Raw genomic sequence first — 23195 nt, forward strand, 5'->3', positions numbered from 1 at the left:
CCCAGGGCCCCTCACGCATGCCGGGGCCTTGTGTTCTCAGTGACAGTAGAAAATCACAATGTGTTGTTCTCTCTAAAAGAATTTAAAATTAAATACAGAAGTCTTTCATAAATTAAAAGGATGAATATATTAACAAATGTAAATGCAAACTAATTTCCAACTGAAGGCAAGTATTCTGGCAGGAAAATATCTGGTACTACTAATCTTTCACTCAGAGGAATCCATGTAAAGATATAAGCTGTAATTAGTAGAGTCAGTAGACTTGAATAAGGAAAAACTGAAGCTTTAATATAAATTCACTGAAAAATAAAGGATCGCATGTACACCCAGTCAGGATTTATGAAAAGAAATTAAGAAAGTTTCAAAGCAGAATTTTGAGCAGATTTTTATTATTGAGTTTTTATAAGTCACCAAAATTTATAACAATAAACAAATAATATATAGTAACTACAGGTATAAATGCTTTCAACAAACATGATGAAACAATCTTTTAGATTCTGCTCAGAAAATCAGTCAGTGTGTGTATGAGTTTGAAGGGTGGGGGTGGGGGTTGACAATCAATCCATCAGAGCTCCAATCCATCAAATGGTTCAACTAAACACACACTTGAACTTAGTGACTGATTTATTCAAATCTGATCCTTTCCTCTATCTGTTGAAGTTAATAAAATATAGGGTAGTTGATAATAATGCAGCCTCTAGATGAAAATTTAACAACTCTGAGTCTTCACTTTAAAATATATTACATTATGGTTTCATAATTAATTAGATAATATACTGTACCTATTAAGTTGTATAATAATGTCTGGCACAGAAAAAGTGCTGAATAAATTTTGACTATTTTTATTGAAGAAAACATGCACACGTTAGGGATCTAGGGGGGTGTGTGTGTGTGTGTGTGTGTGTATTATACACATAGTTATGAGTATACACATAAAAATGCTATCATATATAATATGCAAACATGCTCTCTTTTTACATAAAAATTCACTTTAAAATATATGCCAATACATAGTTATACTTTAGCATTTCATAGTAACTGAACACACAAAATGTTAAATTCAATTAAATATTTAAGCAACAGTAGGACTTGACAGCTTCCAAAAGTCAAAGTGCATAAGTATCACTGAGGAAAGCACATTGTGGACTGCATAATTCACTGTGACTATTAGCTACAGAATACTTAAATTGTCAGAAATGAATAAGTGTCAAATGCTTGCTTTACTTTGTGTTGTTTAGACAGCTCTGCAGCTTCTTGATCCAACAAAATTTATAACTTACTTTAGTATTAGCACTTACTTTTGTATTTTTCAATTTCTGAGACTGTGAAATGTTATTATAAACTTTCCAAATACCAGCACTTTTATTTCTTCTAATGCAATTCTGCAAAAGTCTTCTGTAGTGGCAATTACATTAAAAGTATATGTAGCAACACAATACAATCTGAAGAATAATACATTTTTCACTTAAATATAGTATATTTTACTTATAAATTCTGTATTTAAAATTTATCATTTATATAAATACTTTAATAATATCTTATAAATGTACTCTAATACCATCTATCTCACCAGGATGAAGCCAATTACTCCATGATAAAATGTTCTATGTCACCAAATGCTGGCAAGGATACAGAAAAATAATTTCTCCTACATTGGAGTTGAGAATGTAAAATGACATAGCTACTCTATAAAATATTTTGGCAGTTTCTTAAAAAAACAAAACAATAACCAAACAGGTCCTATTGTATGATTCAGCAATCTCACTACTCGCCATTTATCCCAGAGAAAAAAAACGTACGTTGATACAAAAATGTGCATGTGGCACTTTATTTGTAATAGCCCCAAACTGAAAACAACTCAGATGCCCTTCAGTGGGCTGATGGTTAAACAAACTGTGTTGCACTCATAGCTTGGGCACTACTTGACAATAAGCAGGAACAAACTATTTGTACAGAGAACAACTTGTAGTCCCAAAGGAATTATATACTAGATGACTGTATGTATCTGACCTTTAAATGACAAAATTACAGGGGTTGGGTAGGAGGAGACGTGTGAGAAAGGTGTAACTATAAAAGGTAGCAAGAGGGAGCTTATGATAGAACTGTTCTGCATCTTGATTGTGGTGGTGTTTTATGGATCTAGACATGTGATTGAATTGCATAAAACTACACACACACGCGCACACACACACACACAAGTACAGGTAAAACTGAATAAGGTCTTGAATTGTACCAATATCACCTTCCTGGTTTTGATACAAAGCCAGACACTGGTTAAAATGGTAAGGACAGATTTTAGTTAGTATATGCGGTTACTACAGAGAAAAGAGTTTAGCATGAACTTAAATCAACTTTTGTTTTTTCAGAGGTGACTGGGTGTTTTTAAAGGAGAATGATATTAGAGGAGATGAGCAGGAGCTCACTTCTGTGAGGGAAGTAAATAGTTGCAAAAAGCTGGAAGGGAGAAGGTTGGTCTTTGTGAAACCCAAATGGGTTTTCTAACTGTCCCTTATGAAAGTTAGGCTCCTACTCTCCCACAGAATCTCGGGAGACAGAGGATCTGTCTTCAAGTGTTGGCTGGAACTAACAGTAACTTCTTTTGGCAGCCTTGAGTTTTCTCAGGCAGACACTTTAAGGGAGGCTAGGGTCATCCTAGGGATGTGGCCTTTATTTGTTAGAAACAAATGCTAGTGTTTTTTCAAGTCTTTATAGGCCATTGTTGCAGCCAACACTAGAAGAAGGCTCACGGGAGCCTGGGTAGAGTTTGGTCAATGAGGAAATCTTTGTCAACTGTAGTTATATAAGATGTCATCATTGGGGAAAACTGAGTTAATGTTACACTATCTCTGCACTATTTTTGCTACTTCCTGTAAATCTATAATTAATTGTTTTAAAAGTTAAAAATATGCAATGTGTTAAATTGTCATAATTTAAGGTCTTTGATTTTTAAGGAGTTTAGAATTTGCCATAGTCATTAATGGTATATGGGGTAGAGAATTTTCTAATCAGCCAATATTCATTTGGAATCCATAAAAGTATTTTTCTCACCAATTCATTCTTAGCACGAGGCAGTGTGCCTTTCAAAGGTTAGGTGTCTAATAAATTAATTTGTATAATAAATGAATATATGGATTGTCAGCTTATTGGTGTTTATTAAGACCATTCAATTCTTCACCAGAATTTTTCTATGAGACTTATTTGGTAAGAAGCAGAGCTGTTGTCTTCTACCCCGAGAGAGTACATTCATCACATCATAGTCTAGGTAAAGAATGGATCACACTCTGAATTTTCTGTTTTATAATATATATATATATATATATATAGATTCATTTATCCTTCAGTGTAAATCAATAAATTGGTATTCAGTTTTATTCAGTGGTCACCTTTGAGTTACAATATATTAAATCAGTTTTCTAGATTAGGTTTCTGCATTAATGGAATCAGCATTCCAGACAAGAACGTTGAGTCATATCTTAGGTTGATGGTAATGATCTAAGCTCCTATAAAGACATGCAAGAAGCTCTTTCCATTTGCTATATCTTGTCTTAAAAATAAAGAATGCACATTATTTTTATTAACAACTTTTTACATTAAATAAACTTATTTCAAAAAATTAATATTGGAGAACTGAAGTAATGTTTATTAAAAGTAAAGGTGCTCAATATCAGTATCTTGATATCTAAAGACAATAAATTTTAAAAAATGGTTCTTGCCTGGCTATTGTAAATCAGGGGATTGAGCATCCTCCCATGGGCTGAGAGGTACCAGTTCAATTCCCAGTCAGGGTACATGCCCAGGTTGCAGGCTCGATCCCCAGTAGGGGTCATGTGGGAGGTAGCAGATTGAAGTCTCTAACATCAATGTTTCTATATCTCTCTCCCTTCCTCTCTCTCTAAAAAAATCAATAAAAACTTATTTTTAAAGGTGATTCTTCTAAAAAAATTCAAATGCATTTTTTTACTTTAAATATCAGCAAATACTATGCACTAAATGAAATACTTTAAAAAGTTTTGAAACAAGAAAAATTTAAAAGTATGTTTTTTTTCTATTTGAGTCTCACGATTACTACCGACAGATGAGCTAAGGCCTAGTTTTTATTATATTCTGTCATCATAAGTAGTTTCTCAAACAATTTTAAATTATTCTGTAATATCTTCCCAGATACTAAATAATACATAACAGAAGTACTTAAGGGAAATATTTTGAAGCTGATAACTAATTTACTGATATTGATAATTAGTAAATATATATTTCCTCCTGAATGCCAGAGAATTAGATGACTTATTACTTCTGAAATGAAATGATGATTAGTGGAAATCAAACTTCTTTCTAATATCAACTAAAATAGCATTGGTGTATTTGAGATAGAATGATTGTACTGAAAATAAATGATATTAGTACATTTAAGCTAGTAATATGTAACAACACTGTTTCTTTCTTTAGCAATGAAGGTGATTTTGCCTACAGGAATCATTGGAATATCTGAATACATTTTCGATTGATATATTTTGATTTTCACTGCTACTGGAATCTAGTAGGTAGAGGCCTGGGATGCTGTTAAATATCCTTCAATGCCCTGGACAGTCCCCCAAACAAAGAACTTTTAACTCAAAATATCAATAGTGTTGAGTTTTAGAATCCTATTCTACAGCCAATTGTATGGATTTAATTCTTTATAATTAAGAGAGCCAAGTATAAAAAATATTTTTTCTTTATTGGTTTTAGATAGGAAGGAAGGGAGAGGAAGGGAGAGGTAGAAACATCGATGAGAGAGATCATCAATCGGCCACCTCCTGCATGCCCTGCACTGAAGATTTGGCCCACAACCTGGGCATGTGCCCTGACTGGGAATCAAACTGGTGACCTCTTAGTACATGGGTCGACACTCAGCCACTGAGTCACACCAAGATAGCCGGGCAAGATAGCCAAATAATTAAGGCAAACTAGATAGAGGAAATATAACAGAGAAGCTCACTTGTCACAGTTCATTTAATCTAAGTTCTCTATGCTTGGAGTTTACTTTAGGTTTGGTTAAGATGCCCGTTCTGGTTCTCTGTTGACTAATCACTAGACAAGAACTCAGATCTCTTGATTTTTAGACCACATATAGGTTTTAAAAATGAAATATTTTATAATTCAGGTCTTTGCTCCTAGAGTGGATATTCTTATACAATAAGGTAAAAGGTACCTGTATTCTGAAATTTTTTATTTTGATGATGGTAGCCACTTCAGTAACATTTTATTATACTCAGAAATAAAATTAAATTTTGGCTAAAGTTAAACATAATACTTTGATAAGATTAATTATAGTCAAGAGAAGTTACTTTAAAAGTACTAAGGTGGGAAGAGATTAACCAAAGAACATATATGCATATATGCATAACCCGTGGACACAGGCAATAGTGCAGTAAAGTCTGGGGGGGGGGGTCAGGAGCGAGGTGGAGCAAGGTAGAGGGGGGTAATACTTTCAATAATAAAGGCAATTTTTTTAAAAAAGTAGTGTGATAAAATGAGGGCACTTTGTATAATGCTTTCAAAATTGATATTCATTATATATATTTAATTTGTTATGATACAAATCCTTGCTTACTTTAAAATAATTTTACATTAATTACACATATCTATGTATAGTTAGTATAAATTTTATTCTTTTATTTCTGCTAAGCTTACATAGAGCTCTGTAATTCTTATTGTTAGGCTGGAAATTTTGTCCTTTTTTAAAATTTGCATCTTAAAGGTCATTATAGTTTTGGATAGTGTAAAATGTGTCTGTTATAGACCATACTGCAGAAAATACTCTGTAAATGATTCATTTTATGCTTTCTTAAAGGTATGTGTTACTCTTCAGAAAACTGATTATCTTAGTAAGAAGTATGACATTTCTTAAGAGTTTTAGATCAATCTTTATCTGGTTTAATAACTGAGCATTTAAGGTGAAGTGCTCTGGGAAACAAGATCCACTCTGCATACTGCTGAAGGGTAGCTGGCCGCAAGGGAAGCTAGCCAATCAAGGTCAGAGGAAGCTGAGATGAAGGGAAAGCTGTGTTATTCAAGACTTCCTTCTCACCAGGGATTGTACTGAGGTCAGACTTGACCTCAAGCCATTCAAAAAGGAGACTCAAATGCGATAGAATCTCTAGTCTGCTATGACAAAGTCCTGAATAAAGCTTCTAATGTATGCAACATTCTGTGCTGCATTGTTTGTTCTGGGAGGTGAAACACTGTGGCATAGACCGTTGCAGCCCTCCGCCGGCACAGCTACATGTACAGCGGAAGGTCTTGTACGTCAGCTTAACTCCATGTCACTACACTGTCAAAATAAAGAATGATGTCTAAATCTGCACACTGTGCCAACAACAACAGATAAACTGCCTGGAGTTCTTCCAGCTCTGCATAGAGGGCACCCCTGGGCAGCAAGCCCAGAATATTCTTATGATGTCATATTAGTGAAGGATGCTATCAAGGGTAGAGATGTGTAGAATTTTTGACAGTGATATTTAGCAAAACATTTCTAATCGTTTATTTGCCATGTATCCTTTATATTACAAAAAATATTTTGTGTTTATAATTGTATGTGGATGCAACTTAAACTCCTAATAAATGGAGCTACATTATGAAACATGTCAGGGATATTAAAAAGAACCTGATGTAGGTGAAAGCCAGACTTATGTAAAAGGAAATCAATATTACAATGAGAATTGCACGAGAATAAAATGAATTGAGGAGGACAGAAATGATGATACAGTCAGGCTCCTGTGCTTTCTTGTTTTGCAATACATGAAATCTAGCTGCAACCTTGGGTTATTAGAAACTGTCATTTGAGAAATGTCTACACCTTACTTGGAAGTATTTCCTTAAAAAAAATGGAGGGAACTCTGGAAAGATGAGCACTCTATCAAGGATAGGATCTGGTAGCAACTGAGAATACTGCAGAAAACTGGATGGAGAAGTTAATGATACAGCTGTTCAGAGCTGACCTCTGTAATCATGGTTGTGACTTGAGATTTTTCCACGTTGTAATAGAATCTGATATCATTTCTGTTTACAGCAGATAGTTACTCCCCTAGACAGTGATCTCTGGATGGGGTAGGAGAGTAGGGTGGGAGGAGGTACATGAAAGTCTATGAAACCATACTGAATAAGGAGCAAAAATAAATTTAAAAATTATAGGCATACAGATGGAAAACTTCTAAGAGCTAAGTTGCTACTGATGGTAAGAAAATCAGAAGGATGTGTCTTATTTAAAGCACCCTTCATGTTTTCCTCATAAATACTTCTCATGAAACTGAGGCAAGTTAAAAAGATTTGAGCTGTTGATTCCTTAAAACCATTTTCAAACATGAGTGGTGACTTTATATTGTTTTGACTCTGTCCATAAAGTCTAGCATTTCCCTTTCTCATATTTTAAGAAGGGATCAGGTTTTCAGATATTTTGCATATGAAAACAGGGAGGCACTGTATATATAAAAATGCACACTTTCTAACATGCAATAAAATGCCATACTCCCAAGTCATATTTCATTTCCAAATGTATGATCAGTAATAGGAATGAACAGAGCAACAGTAATATTTTAATTATTGCCACAAGAATGTAACATTTTTCTGCCACATTTCTTGTCAAATATAAAAAGTACTTTACAATTCAACATAACTTAGGAAAAATCTATTTGTTGTTTATGTATATACAGAACCATACCAAATAACTTTTTTAATATATATATTTAACTTACAAAACTTCCTATATAGATTTTAAAGTTACAATTGCTTTTAGCCCTGGCCAGTTTGGCTCAGCTGTTAGAGCATCAATCCATGGACTGAAAGGTCTGGTGTTTGATTCCTGGTCAAGGGCACATGCCTGGGTTGCGGGTTCGATGATCCCCAGCCCCTGTATGGGACATGCGAGAGGCAACCAATTGATGAATTTCTCTCACATAGATGTTTCTCTTTCTCCCTCCCTCCCTCCTTTCCACTCAATCTAAAAATCAATGGAAAAATATCCTCTAATGAGGATTTTTTTTTAAAAAGTGTTTTTAATTTGTTTTATAGCACTGTGCCCTTTGTCAAAATGGGATGTTTATTCTATATCCTTATTGTTTCACAAAATTAAAAAAAAATTCTATAATAAAACTCGAGCTTATTTATTTATTAATTGTTAGGGCCCATTGTTACAAAATTTTATAGCTGATGGAATTTGATGCCAAGCTTTTAACTTGGTGCCTTTGGCTACATTTATATACCATATAATTTTATTCACTAAATATAGTGATTTATTTCTAAAACTACCTTTCGAAAATTTTCTTATTAAGGCAAATTAGGCTTTTTTTTTTTTTTTTTTTTTTGTATCAGTTACTAGCATGTCTCTATCACTGACCGTGATTTTTATCTAATTTACCTTATTGTAATAGAGATCCACTAGCTTTCCTATACTGAGTTTTGCTTGATAAATTGCCCTCCATCAATTGATTTTCAAATTGTCTTTATATTTACTTAACTTTTATGTTTTACATGTTTATTTGCAACAATCTCAAACTTACAAGAAATTTGCAAGAACACTGTAAGGATTCTGTTTTCCTTAACTGTGTTTTCAGCTCTGAACAAGTTACTTTGTACTTTCTGCTCTCATGTCATTCTTGCAATGACCTTGTGGGTACAATCACCTAAGGAAGTCTTTACTCAAGACCTGAATTGTTCTAGTTGTTCTCTGTGTGTGGTCCCTCTACAGGCCCTTCAAATAGTCAATTTTTAATGTCATGTTCAGAGTTTGTTACCTGGGAGAGGTCTACTCCAGTATAAACTACTCTTTTATTGTTATAAGAACCAGGTAAAGTAAATTTTCATTTAAAGCCAACAATCTCAAAAGCAAAAATAATAATAATAATAATCTGGATATATAGAAGTTTATTACATTTTCAGTACTTTCTGAGAAGGTTAGAAATGGATAACCTTTCTATGTGAAAATAATTTAATTCAAACAATATAATCATTAGAAGGTAGGCAAAAAAAAAACCATATTTTAAACACTGGAATTGTTTACATTTACAGATTTGGGGACAGTCATAGAGAAATAAAAAAAAACAGCTAGGGAGAAATATATATCATTACCTTTAAAAATTTTTTGTTCTACAAAGAGGAGGAAAATGAATAAATCTTCTAAGACTATTTATTCCTCATTGGTATTTTACATACATTATTTTTATTCATCCTAAAACAGCTAAGGTGACTTTAAAACAATTACTACTATTTTTTCAATTTTATGGAAAGAATAATCTGAGTTTAAAGGATATGAAATGACTGATTTGAGGTCTCAAACTTACTTATTTGAAGGAATAAGATATAAAACATTATTTTTTCTGAGTCCAGTGAGCGTAATGCCTTAAGTTCTAACTTGTTAGCATCATCTACTTTACAGATCAATTGATAGTTCTCTTTATATTGGGGTAAGAAAAGGTTTACTTATTTTCAGTGCAAAAATATGTTTGTGTACATCTTTCCAAAGGTATGAGATTCTGCTCTTGCCAGGTGGCTCAGTTGGCTGCAGCATCCTCCCATACCAAAAAGGTTGTAGGTTCGATTGCCAGTTAGGGCACAGACTTAGGTTGCAGATTCTCTCCAGATTGGGGCAACTATGGGAGGCAACCGATCTATGTTTCTCACATCAATGGTTTTTATTTTCTCTCTCTCTCTTCCTCTCTCTCTAAAATCAATAAACATATCCTCAGGTGAGGATAAAATTTTTAAAAAGCCAAGAGATTCTTTTTCTTCATCAATTTAGTTTGATTCATTTGTTTCCTTAATATTTCCTCTCTAACATGATACTTGGTTAAAGACACACAGCTCTATTGAAATATTATTTCGGTAGTGTGAAATTAACTAACACTCAGCATTTGCTGAGGGAAAGCAGATAACTCAAAAATAAAAATAAATTATTTTTCATATCATCAGCTTTGTCACAGTCACTATAGAAATATTAGTGTACCCAGTGACAAGTGAAAATATCCATAATCGCATCATCAGAAGTAATAACTGGTAATAATTTTTCTATCACCTTCTTGCAACTAATCTCATTAAATTTGTAACTATTTCAAAAAACATACTTTTGTTATGTACATTCTGCTTTTAGGTCAACAATAATTAAAGCTCATTATTTGTTAAAGTTATTATTGCTTTTTTAGTCTTTTACAATATATAATTCTAACAAATGTGTCTTTGTTAGCAAAATAATATATGCTCCACTGCAATTTAAGAGTTTTTGCTTTTGCAAGCAGTTTGTTGATGCCTCCTGGGAAAGAGGTACAGAATCTAGAGTAGTATATAGTAGATTAAAAGTGTTTTGTCCTTGTATTTATTAATTTAGTTTTAATTTTTTAACAATCCTCTTTTATTAATACTTGGTGTTTAGTTCATGCATTACTGATCTAAGACAATGATGAGGTATAACAATTTAAGAAATTGAGGGAAAAATTTCTTTTGGTAAAATTTTGTTACCAATAAACATACTATTATGGAAACAGATGTTTGTATTTCTATTATCACTGTGGGTAAGAAAATATTCACTAATAAATTCATTTGGTTTTTTAAATAATATTTATTTTTGTACCAATTCATTATAACAGCTGATGTTTTTGAAAATGTATAAAAGTAACAAAATGATAATGTGTTTAAAAGTATTGGAATGCCTACAGATAATGTACAGGATTTTTATAAAACATCTTCAGAACTTGAGATAGAATAATTACTTACAAAAAATATATACAGAAATGCTAATATGTACTATTCTATAAAAGCTTGCCAGCTATTACTAATTTTTCTATTAAAAAGTAAATATTGACTTCAATAGAGAGTTCTGCATATATATGAGTGTTAAAAAATGAGATTTAATTTATTAAAATTGCTTTTCATATAACTATTAGAATGCAAACATTACATGAAGTATATAAAATGCTATAATAACTATCTTTACATAGCTATTTATTTTAGAGCTACAAAACTGCATGTCTCAATAATAAACTAAGAAGGCCATGATTTTAGAATCATAGATTCTCAGTTGTCTAATGAATATAATTTAATTTAATTTAATTTGATATCATCTATTTACATACAAAAATATGTCCACAGAAAAAAGTAACTTGTTCACAAGACTGCTTAGTGAGCTAACAATTTATAGAAAGAGATTAATAGATAAATAAATGTATTTTGTAAAATCTACATTTTAAATTTTATGTGTAATATTGTTATATACATATATCAACTAGTTACATTTAATTCTAAATGGCAAAACAATAACCAATTTCATGAGTTCAGCTATATCATTTAGAAAATGTTTTCCTAATGTAACGATTATGAGAAAGAAATGCAGTTAAACTATGGTTTATTTTGATGTGAACCTTTTAATTCTTAAAAAAAAGAGAAAAATTTAGTGCCATTATATGTGTTATTTATCTATTTATTTCTGTTATTCCATTTTCTACAAATCCACATATTACGGTGAATTAGAAATTTTAATAATGAAAAATATCACAATGTACCCTATTTATAGAATTATCATTTTGAAATTTGATGACAATATTAAATTTTATAAAAATTTCATCTTTTAAAAAATATGTTTTTATTGAATTTTTTTAGAGAGAGAGAGAGAAACATTAGGACATGAGAGAGAAACATCAATTGACTGCCTCCTGCACACCCCACTCTGGGGATTGAGCCCGAAACCTGGGCATGTGCCCCAACCAGGAATTGAACTGGGACCTCTCAGTCCAGGGACAACACTCAATTCACCAAGCCAGACCAGCTGGGCTAAAACCTTCATCTTTAAAACTGTTATATTCTATCAATATTAAAGGCGAAGAGCTATAATACATAGTTCATCATTGTCATGTTAAATTATTGAGTATTTTTTCAGCATATCTATAAGTATTTACAAATGTTAATTTATTAAAATCTATGTATTTATAACTTCTTAGCTTAAAACACCCATTTTGCTTCAAAATGTTTTTTTCTATGTTCTTAGAACTGAAGCTGAAAAGAATAATAAACCCTATAAATTGAAATTCTTGTTCTTTGAATTTAACTGAAGCTTCTACCATAATCTAGAATATTTCTCTGAAACATTTAGATGTATCATTTGAAAAATATTCTTGACTTAAAAAGACTTGCTAATCTCTTTAGCTCATAAAAAAGCTATTTGTATATTTACTCAAAATATTGAAAAACTTAACTGATGTGTTAATCATAAAAAGAAGACAGAGGTATAGTCTCATTACATGCTTGAAAGAATGCTGATCATTTACCTCAAGAAAATTTAAGTTTAAATTGTGTTTTTATTCATGGGATTTAAAGAAATGGTCTTATATTTCACAAAAGCATTTATATATATTCTTAAAATTTACATTGAGTGAACAAGAAATCCTTCCTATTTTGATTCCACAAGTACTGTAAGGTACAAACACCAAACTCATTATCACACTTCAGTTTGTTTTGGAGAACTGTTATAACCTAGTGAAGAGTATTAAAGAAATGGTATAGAACTCCTAAATGCAGCATAGAATGGGTTGTAAATAGAAGAATATAAGTGGTAGGTTACCATTGTTCTATTCAATTTACTCTTATCTCAAGAAAACTTTGATGTATAATTTCAAACTCTATAGTTTCCCATAAATAATTACTTATAGATTCAGCCTAGAGAACATGCTACAGTCAATTAAATCATTAGGAATTTTCTTCTAAGAACTATTAGGTATACAATACTCTGTTTTTGTAGTTAGATGAGCTAAATGAAGACTTGGTATTATATTTACTTTGCTGAAACTAAAAACTCTGACTGGATTAAACAAAGTTATTTTCTTAGTATAAATTTTACAATTGCTCTGATTAAAATTGTTCCTTCCTTTTATTATATGGAGTAGCATAAGGTAACAGAACAGGCCTTTATTAAGCACTAACTCTTTTCCTGAACCTCTGCTAGGCATTTTTATAAATGCCCTCTCAATTTGTAGTAATAAAACAATAATTTATTACCAAAGCACTGTATGTTCATTTCTATTTATTTTGCTCATTATAATATAGCTAATAGGAGATATAGTGACTTCACATATTTACTGTAGAACCCAAATTCTGTCTAATACAGTAGAGTATGTTTGGAAGCTATTTACCTAGAAAAAACTAAGCATTGCAGGAAGTTAATCCTCATATAACAAAATAGTAAAAAGTATAATACTTCAAACACATTTTCATGTATTAAATGAAAAATTTAAATGCACTAGGAAATATATAAAGTCCCCCAAATCAAGGAGCATTATTGGTAGAAATTTTGTTATAAACTTCAAGTAGCATTCTGCACACAAGAAGTAATTTTTAACACCTGGAATTTTTGGCAGTTCTTTTGGAATAATAGATTCTAGCCTATGGTCTATTTCTACTTCTAATTTAAGTCAAAATATAAAAGCATGGATTTCAGTTTTGACACAAATCCTTTGCTACTACTGTACATTATCCTAAAGGGATGGGCCATGACTGGCCTTGCAATGTTTCCATGATAAAGGACCTCATTTCAGCTCTTCACCTTATACCAGAGAAGAATAATCCCCATAAAATTTGAAGACATGCACCACATTTTGATATAAATCAAGAACATTTTTTTAAATGTGCACATTTTAAAATGGGAACATACTATGTGTTTAGCAGCCTTTAACATGTTTCAAATTATCACTAATATATCTATCTGTAACAAATTCAGGAAAATTCATATCTCATGCAACACATTAAAAAGTTAGATGAACAATAAATAAAGGTCATGCCAGAATCTGAAAATTTTCTGAGCTGTAATCATAAATGACTGGACTTATTCTCAAAATTTCAAATATTAGCTCACAATTTTGTCATTTGAAATATTTGCCATTTTCTGTCTGCTAAGAAGCTCTGTTTCTATGCCGATCATTTCATAGGCCTCTCCTAAAAGTGCAGCCTGTCCAGGTACCTGGTCCATTTCTGCCTCAAAGCTCTCCTTGGATAACTGGGCTTCTTGTGTGAGGACCAGCTATAGAATACACACAGTGGAGTTTGTCATTCAGCTTTATAAAGTTAACATCCAGCCCATCTTCTGTTCCTTCATGGTGTCATGACTAATCTGCAAGGAGGAAAAAAAGACTCCAAATTAACAACAAAAGTTTAAAAATAAACACACAACCAAGCAACCTATTAAAATATCTTTGTGTAGTTTACATCGAAGAAGCCATGGAACCCATCCAGCAGTTTCTTGAAAACAAATCTTTGGATGACATTTTGCAAAAGATCCTCAGTGCAATCAATCACTGTTTAATAATTAGTAGAATGAAGATACTTGACAATCTCACAGATGTGGTGAAAAAGGCTTGCACTCTCTGGTCTACAATAGAAATGAAAACTTTTATGGAAAAAGAATTGGCTATGTAAACTACTGTCCAAATTTGAAGGACATGAAAAGGTGACATGACTTTATGCAAGTGTGGAATGGTGCCAACTGATTCCGATTAGTCTTGCTTGTTAGACTAATCCCCTTAGAAAAAGTAAGTTTTAGAGAAAGCTGATTCTATGTCCTCTACAAGTCCAATAATATGGTTGTTCAGGAGGTAATATTTATATCACTATATTGTAATAAAAATTGTTCATGACCTTTTATTTTTTTTATAATCAGTCAAAGACAAAGCGTGAAAGAATTATAGCTATATAATAAAATGCAAATGTTATGAATACCAACACTATGGAAAGAGATGTCCTTGAGGAGCTGAGGAAGAGAGAGACAGAAACACAGTTTTCACATTTCATATAAAAGAAATCAAATATAGTGTTTAAATTTGATGGATCAAAATTACATTTTAACATGTTATGCAGATTTTTTAAAGTTATAAAAAGAAAAACAAAACAAGAAACAAAATCTCACCAAGATTAGAAGAAATGTTAAAGTGGAAAGAGAAGATGGTGTGAGTCACTTCCTATTTCACTTCTTGTAGTAGGGAGTAAAAAGATAGGGTTTATGTTGATAAATAGGAAATAATGTAGAAACATATTGCTTACAATGAAAGAGGTGAGCATCAGAAGAAATAAGAACATAAGTCATCATATATCATTATTTACAAGAAACAGGGTTGAGATTAGGACAAGTTTTTCAATACTGTTCTTGGTTTTAAATGCTTATATCAATTTTGGAATTCAAAAAATAAAGGGGAAAAGAACAAGTACTAAGTTAATCATAGACCCATAAGAAACTGAAATGAATACTAAATGAATGTTTAACTGAATTTATGCACTTTATTCCTTATGCAATACAATAACATGTATAAATAATGACATGATGTAAAAAATTGTAACGTTGGCTCATGAGATTTATTTACCCCTGTCATCATTAGCTATTGAAAGCTGCTCTATAAGATTAAATGTGAAATACAATGCTTCCTTAGGCCCTAATTGCATGTGTAAAAATATAGAACCATAGTGGACAGTGGTACATAGAAGTGTATATGGGACAATGAAATGGCAACACTCAGGTTGGCTGCAGTCAGTGGGGTGTCAGATTCTGAAACAAATGACTATGCATGGATAGAATAAACGTTTTCTGAACCCTGGGAAATACTTTCCAGGTATGACTCAGACTAGATGTAGTTTTTCTTTCCACTAAAACTAGGTCAGTCTTTACAACTCCCCTCCTGGCACTGGAGCACAAAGGTGAAAACGTTCCTTTGAGGTCAAAGGCAATTGTGATAGGCATACTTTTATCAACTGGAGGAGAGAAATAGTCCTTGTAAGTTTCAATATGGGCTGAGCTTGTGTTGCAGATAATAGGTGGAAAAAAGAATATAATCAGAGCTCTCAAATATCAGATGATGAAGAACCTATATTTCGCACCAGAATTTCTTAAGATTATTGGCAAATAAATTGAAAAAACTTGGTGGAAAAAAATGCTGTAAAAGGAAGTGATTCTAGATAAAGACTTACCTGATACCAATGAGTTTTTCAAAACTTAGAGCCAGGAAACAAAAGAGAATGATAAACACCAGATGCAAATAGAACTGTGACGTTTCCCTTGATCACATCCTCAGGAAGAGAAACATCATTTACCGGGTGAGGCTGAGTTAAAATAAAAATCACATTGTACTTGATCTGCATATTAATTATGGGCCGAGCTGGGTGGATATAAATATAGGTGTGTTTGTGTGTGTATGAATCTTCGTGAGTGTGTATTCTGATACAAAATCGTATATTGTTCATTGCTTAGTGTTCATGCAGTCATTCTCCAGTAAGGCTTCTGCATACTTGATTCTATATAGGTGAGTACAAGTTAGAGGAATACACACTATTAAAGTTAGGGAAAGCTGGAAAATATTTTAACCTGATATTTTAAGTCGCATTCTAATTTATTTATTTATTTATTTATTTATTTATTTATTTATTTATTTATTTTTGGTATGTGCCCCTAGCAGGAACTGAACCTGGGACTCTCTGGTCCGCAGGCTGATGCTCCAACCGCTGAGCCAAACCAGCCAGGGCTTAAGCCACATTCTATATAAAAAGTGTGCAGCAGCTCTGAAAGAACCTTGTCCTTGGCAGGCAGAATAATGTCTCCTGAAAGATGTCTACATTCTAATCCCTGGAACCTGAGAATATGTTGATGTACATGACAAAGTGAGATCTTGCCAATGGGATTAAGGTACCTGAGAGTAAAACATTCAGGAAGATCCAGATGACCTGGGAGGGCGCAATGCAAACATGTAGACCTTTGGAATTGGGAGAGGAAGCCGGAAGCCGGAAGCCGGAAGAGGGACCCCGCCAGCTGCTGCTCCCCCTGAACGCAGAGGAACCAAGGAATGTAGGCAGCTTCTAGAGGCAAAGGGCTGCCCTTAGCTGACAAGGAAAGTGGACCTCAGGCCTACGGCAGCAAGAAACTGAATTCTGTCAACAACCCAAATAAGTAAGGAAACATTCTCCCTTACAGACTACAGAGAGTAACCCTGCCTCGCCAACATCTATATTTTAGTACAGGGAAACCTGTACTAAACCTGTCTCGGGCTTCTGAAATACAGAACTAAAAGGTAATGCATTTGTGTTATTTTAAGATGCTAAATGTATAAAAAAAAATTTATAGCATCAATAGAAAAGTAATAGTTTCCAAATTGTCTATCTGCTATAATTATTGTCCTGATCATATGCTTGCTATGAATTTATTATGTGACCAGTGTTAGTAAAGAATGTTCCATAATTCTAGTTTTCACAAAATTCTGTTTTTGATATTATTTTCATTTCACAGAAAAGAAAACTGAAACTTAAAAAGGAAAAGTAATTTTCTAAAAGCTGAGCAGCTGGAGAACCCTCTGACTAGTATTCAAAAATAGGGCTTAAATCAGATTATGTTTTAAACCACCATGACCTATATTTATAGATTTATGTACACACACTCCCGTACATAACCACACATACCTATCGTATCTCCATAATGCATTTAAAAACATTCTAAGTAACATAATGCTTTGTGGAATGTGAATCAGCTGTTTTGTTACAGTGCTTCATTTGACTAAAAACGTATCCTTCAATAAATATTTAAATAAATGTAAATTATTTTGCTTAATTTTTTAAAATATATTTGACTTAAAAAGTTAGTAAACAGCCCTGGCTGGTTTGGCTCAGCGGTTAGAGCGTTGGCCTGCGGACCAGAGAGTCCTGGTTTCGGGTCCCACTAAGGGCACGTACCTTGGTTGCAGTTTGTCCCTGGTCCTGGTTGGGGTCGTGTGGGTGGCAACAAGTCAACCTACCTCTCTCACATTGATACTTCTCTCTCTCTTCTCCCCCCTCCCTCCTGCTCTATCTGAAGATAAATGAAGATTAAAAAAAAAGGTTATTAAACGTTTTTACGCTATATAAGTCTAAACATTTACTTATAAATATTAAAACTGTGTCAGATTAAAAGTAATTTTATCTATATAAGTAAAACATAAACATTTAAATATATATAATTAAATAAGGCCCAAAATTATTTTTCAAGATGTTTCTGATGTACTTTCCAGAAGACAGCAATGACTATAGTAGATTGTAAGGAGTCCAGAGTAGAGTGGTGGGTCTTCCCTGCCCTTGCAGATTTCATGAGAGATGATGCTGATTGGATCTGGAGGTGAAGACAGGGCCTGTTAATAAATTACACAGCAGATGTGAGAAAAAGAGAGTACTCGAGAATGACTTTCTTTTGGTCGTGACCAAAAAGCTGGATAGTGACATTTGTTTAACTGAAAATAACTGGGGTAGGAAACATACTCTTAATACACATGAATAATATTGACTTTATAGTAGAATTTACAGTTTAAAAAGCAATAAAACCCTGAAAGGCAGGATGTGAATTCTTCACCTTTGATAGGAAGAATTCAAAATGGTTCCCAAGGATTCACATTCTATATTATTCCCTCCTATTACATGTGAGTCAGAATAGTGAGTATGATGTGATATCACTTTCATAATTAGGTTGCTAAGCTGTTGACTATAAGGGTGACACTAATCGATTAAGGTCTTTGCCTTGTGGCCTCCTTCATAGGTAGTATACAACATACGTGGTTATTTCCTTTCGTGCAGGGCTTCCTGGGGCCTAATAATGAAAGTGATGTCTCCTGGAGCCCTGAACCAAAGTAAATAACCATGTGTGTTGCATATTACCTGTGAAGGAGGCCACAAGGCAAAGACCTGACAGAAGTTTTTAGAAGCCAAAGCCAACAGGAAAAATGGGATCTCAGTCTTACAACCATAAGGAACTGAATTCTGCCAATGACCTGAGTGAGATTAGATGAAGACCCAAATAAAAGTGTACCCCAGATGGCACTTGATTTTTGTTTTTAAAGGCCTAAGGAGACCACCGAATTATGTCATCCTTGAAACTTCTGATCTACAGAAACTGTGAGATAATTATTACTATTATTATTATTATTTTTCTCCATCCTCACCCGAGGACATTTTTCCATTTTTTACTCAGATAGAGCGGGAAGGAGAGAGAGGAAGAGAGAGAAACATCTATGTGAAAGGGACACATCGAGTGGCCGCCACCCACACGACCCAAACAGGGCCGGGGACAAACTGCAGCCAAGGTACATGCCCTTAGCAGGAACCGAACCTGGGTCTCTGTGGACCGCAGGCTGACGCTCTAACCGCTGAGCCAAACCGGCCAGGGCAGATAATTATTTTTTATCTTAAGCTGCACAATATATTATAATTTGTTAGAGAATTAAAGAAAAAAATGCAAATATTGGAAGTGGGGTGCTTCTGGTACAAATACCTAAAATTTGGGAGCAGCTCTGGAGTCAGGCAATGAGTAGAGGCTAGAATAATTTTGAAGAGCATGAGAGAGAAAATCAAATTATGTTGAATAGACTGCTAGTAGAAATTGGGGCTTTAAGGATGCTGCCTGAGAGGGCTGAAAATGAAGTCAAGAACATGTTATTGAAATTTGGAGGAAGGGCAATTTTTATCATGTAGCGGCAGGAAACTTAGCAAAACCACGCTTATATTGAAAGCAGAATTCTGAAGTGTTGAATTAGGTAAGTAAAGAGATTTCTACTGGAGACATAATGTATAATATGTAATGTACAACATGATAACTATAGTTAACATGGCTGTAAAAAATATTTGAAAGTTGTTAAAGTGAATCCATAAGATTTCTCATCACAAGGAAAAGATTTTTTTATTTTTTATTTTTTGTCAATGAGATCATGGATGTTAACTAAACTTACTGTTATAATCATTTCACAATATATGTAAAATAAATACGCTGTACATTAAATTTATTCAGTGCTGTATGTCAATAATGTCTCAATAAAACTAGAAAAAAAAGATATTTCCATCAAGATAAAAAGTAAAATCTAAGTGTTATAAAATAAATAAATAATAATTTTAAGTTAAATTTGTAACCAAAGTGTTAAAGGTACTACCAGGTTTGTCCAGCTATGTATAGGAAAATGCACGAGGGAAGAGATTAATTAAGGAAAGAGATACTAAACAAAGAGGAACCAAGGGTAGATACATTTAAAAACCTTCAACAGAAGATTCTAAAATTCAGAAATGGATCTTGGGACCTTGGTACAGAGAAAAAGCTGATGTGTCACTGTATAACTTTTTGCTTTAATTTAAGAGAAATCAACACTCAGTGTTCAATACCACAAGGGCCTTTTCAGAAGATTAAGGGTATGCTTCACAATTCTTTCAATCAATCTAGAGGGCCTCTGGAAAGCTTAAGGATGTTGTCCATCAACCATCCACAAAAAGCCAAAGAATTATCTCAAAAAATCTTACACGCGAAACCTAGTAAAATTCAGCAGAAACAATGCCAGCGTAGATGGAAAGAGACTGAGTAAAGATGAAGTTAAACTGTTGGCTGAATAATACATAGGTATCACATCACATATTCTTTATCCATCCATTGATGGACAATTAGGTTGTTTCCATGTCTTGGCTGTTGTGAATAATGCAATGGATGCAGATATCTTTTCAATATCCTGTTTTTGTTTTCTTTAAATATATACCAAGAAGTTGGATCATATGGTAGTTTTGTTTTTATTCATTTGTGGACCCTCCACACTGTTTCCATAGTGGCCGTGTTACCGCATTGCTTCCATGATGGAGGCTGGCCCTGCCCAACACAATCTGTGAACTCTCACACGTCAGGCAACCTCCAGGTTCTTGACTCACTCAGGAAAAATCTCAAGGACAGGCAGAGTGAGAACAAATCAAGTTTTATTCAAGTGGAGAAAAAGAAGAGGCTAGGGTATAGGCACCGCTGTGAAAGAAGCAAATAGTACCCATCTGAGTGGACATTGGCAAATATGCAAGTGAGTTGGCCACATGGTCAGCTAGTTCTTGGGATTTTATGTGTTTCCAAGTGTGTGGTTGTCTCTGAGCTTTGTGACACCAGATTCTGACTCTGCCTTCCGGTTGGAAGGGGTCTTCTTCCTAATGTATTCTGTTTCGACAGTGTCATAACATTCGTTCCCATTGACTACCCCCTTCTACTTGTGGTGTCAATTTTCATTATAATGATGGTATAATAAACTTTAAGGTCATTTTCTGGTCAATTTTTTCTCCATCATGGATTAGTATGAATCCAACTGGTTTTTGTTATCAACCTCCTGACTATGGTGATTTAAACCATATGCTCTTAGGCATCTTCAGTTAGGGAAGATAGGGTCTTGTGATTTATCAGCTGGCTGTTAATTGCTTAGTTGTTCTGGTGGTTTGTTCAGCCATTTGCCTCAGTTTCCTCATTCCATCTGACAAGGAATTTTCCTAGTTGCTTACTAACCTGTCTCAGCTGCATCAGTATATATTCCCACCAATAGTGTGCATGTTCTCTTTTCTCCACATCCTCATAAGCACTTGTTATCTTTTGCCAGAATGTGTATAACTATTTATCTGTGTCTGCCCCACAATTGTACATCAGGAATGTTGAAAACATATAACTTGTATATTTAGTTTCACATGTCTATAGATGGAAGGGAATTGTGTCCAGTAGTTATTTAATGAATTACACACAGAATTCTTGTACAAACAGGATTTAGATGATTTATATAATGAGAATTTAGACCTTAATCTGATGCTATCACAGAATGAGACTCTTGGAAGTTATTGGAATAATGTTGAATGAATTTTCTTATGGGAGGGGCATGAATCACTGGGAGCCAGGAAGTGGATCCTTCTAGGCAGAATTCTAAGATAGCCCTCAGGTTCATACTCCTTGATGTATATGTTCTGTATGTCCTCACTTTCAGTGTGCATAACACCAATGAAATGATGGAATATCTCTCCTTTGCTTAATCTATAGGAAGAGGTTTCTTTTACATGTCATCAAGATCCCTAGACAGTTGACTCTGAATTAGTCAAATGAAAGATTACTATGTCTAATCTCATTAGGTGAGCTCTTTAAAAGAAGGTAAAGCATTATGGAGATATTCTCTTGCTAACCTGCAAACAATCAAACAACCATAGTGTAAATTCCATGTGGGAGAGGCCACAAGACTAAGGCCTGATGGTGGCCTCTAGAAGTGAAGAGCAACTCCTAGCTGTCAGGCGACAAAAAGGCAGGGCCTTTGTTCTTAAACCTGCAAGAGGACCTTCAGTTCAAGTAGAGAAGTGAGCCTTAGCTGGCATTTTAGCTGGCCTTTGCTTTAGTGTTCCAAGAACCTAAGCAGAGAACCTAGAGAGGCAATGCCTGGACTTCTGACCTGCAAGGACTGAGATAATGAATTTGTGTTACTTGAAGCATTAAGTTTGTCATCATTTGTTACATAACCATTGAAAACTAATACACCCTCAATGGATGTTTTGAATGGGAATTGCAATATTTCTACATTTCCACATCATGGGCCATTAACCCACATTGGGCTGTCAATAAATCTCACCCCAGGCATAGCAATTGCTGAAGGTCATACACCTCAATCAGGCTTGCTACCTCGCATTTTTCACTTGGGTTTCTTGCACTGAAATTGATCTTTTTTTTTTTTTTTTTAATCTGTAAAATAGACATATAACCTTGGAGCTTGCTGTGGCCATGTTTCCTGCTGGATGAACGAAGCCATCTCAGAGAAAGAGTAAATGGAGCTTAGAGCCAGAAAGAAGCATAAATAAATGACAAAGAATATGAGGAATGTTTGTATCTGTATTACTGGCCTAACTAACCCTTCTTGGCTTGTGAGTTTTCCTGCATCATAAGTTGCCAAGACCTAATTATCTTCCCTTTTAACTTGTAAGCTACCTTTATTTATACCCATAAAATTCATTTTTATCATTGCTTGTGATCAAATTGGGTCTCTGTTACTTGAAACAAAAAAAAAAAGCATTCTGGCTAATATAATTTAAACTAATTATTAAAATTTTGTCTATTGATTACCATGAGTAAAACCTACACAGCCAGAAGTCTAAACGTTTACTATTCTTTCAAATCTCTTTCTTTTATTCATTTTGATAGATATTCATGAACTTCTTCAATGAGAATTAAATTTCTCAATCTCTTTTATCTCTGTGTTTTTCATTTCTCCCTTGAAAATTTCCCTGTAACATTAAACTACTTTTACCTGTTCCTTTTTTTTTCCTGCTTATAGAGAAGATGTCACTTTCCTCAGTTTTAAACTAATGACATCTCCTTTATCCATTAAATTAAATGATTTCTAGTGCCTCTGGGTACTTTAGCTTCATCCGCTCTC

The sequence above is a fragment of the Molossus molossus genome, unplaced genomic scaffold (assembly GCF_014108415.1).
Source record: "Molossus molossus isolate mMolMol1 unplaced genomic scaffold, mMolMol1.p scaffold_m16_p_9, whole genome shotgun sequence".
Classification (NCBI taxonomy): Eukaryota; Metazoa; Chordata; class Mammalia; order Chiroptera; family Molossidae; genus Molossus; species Molossus molossus.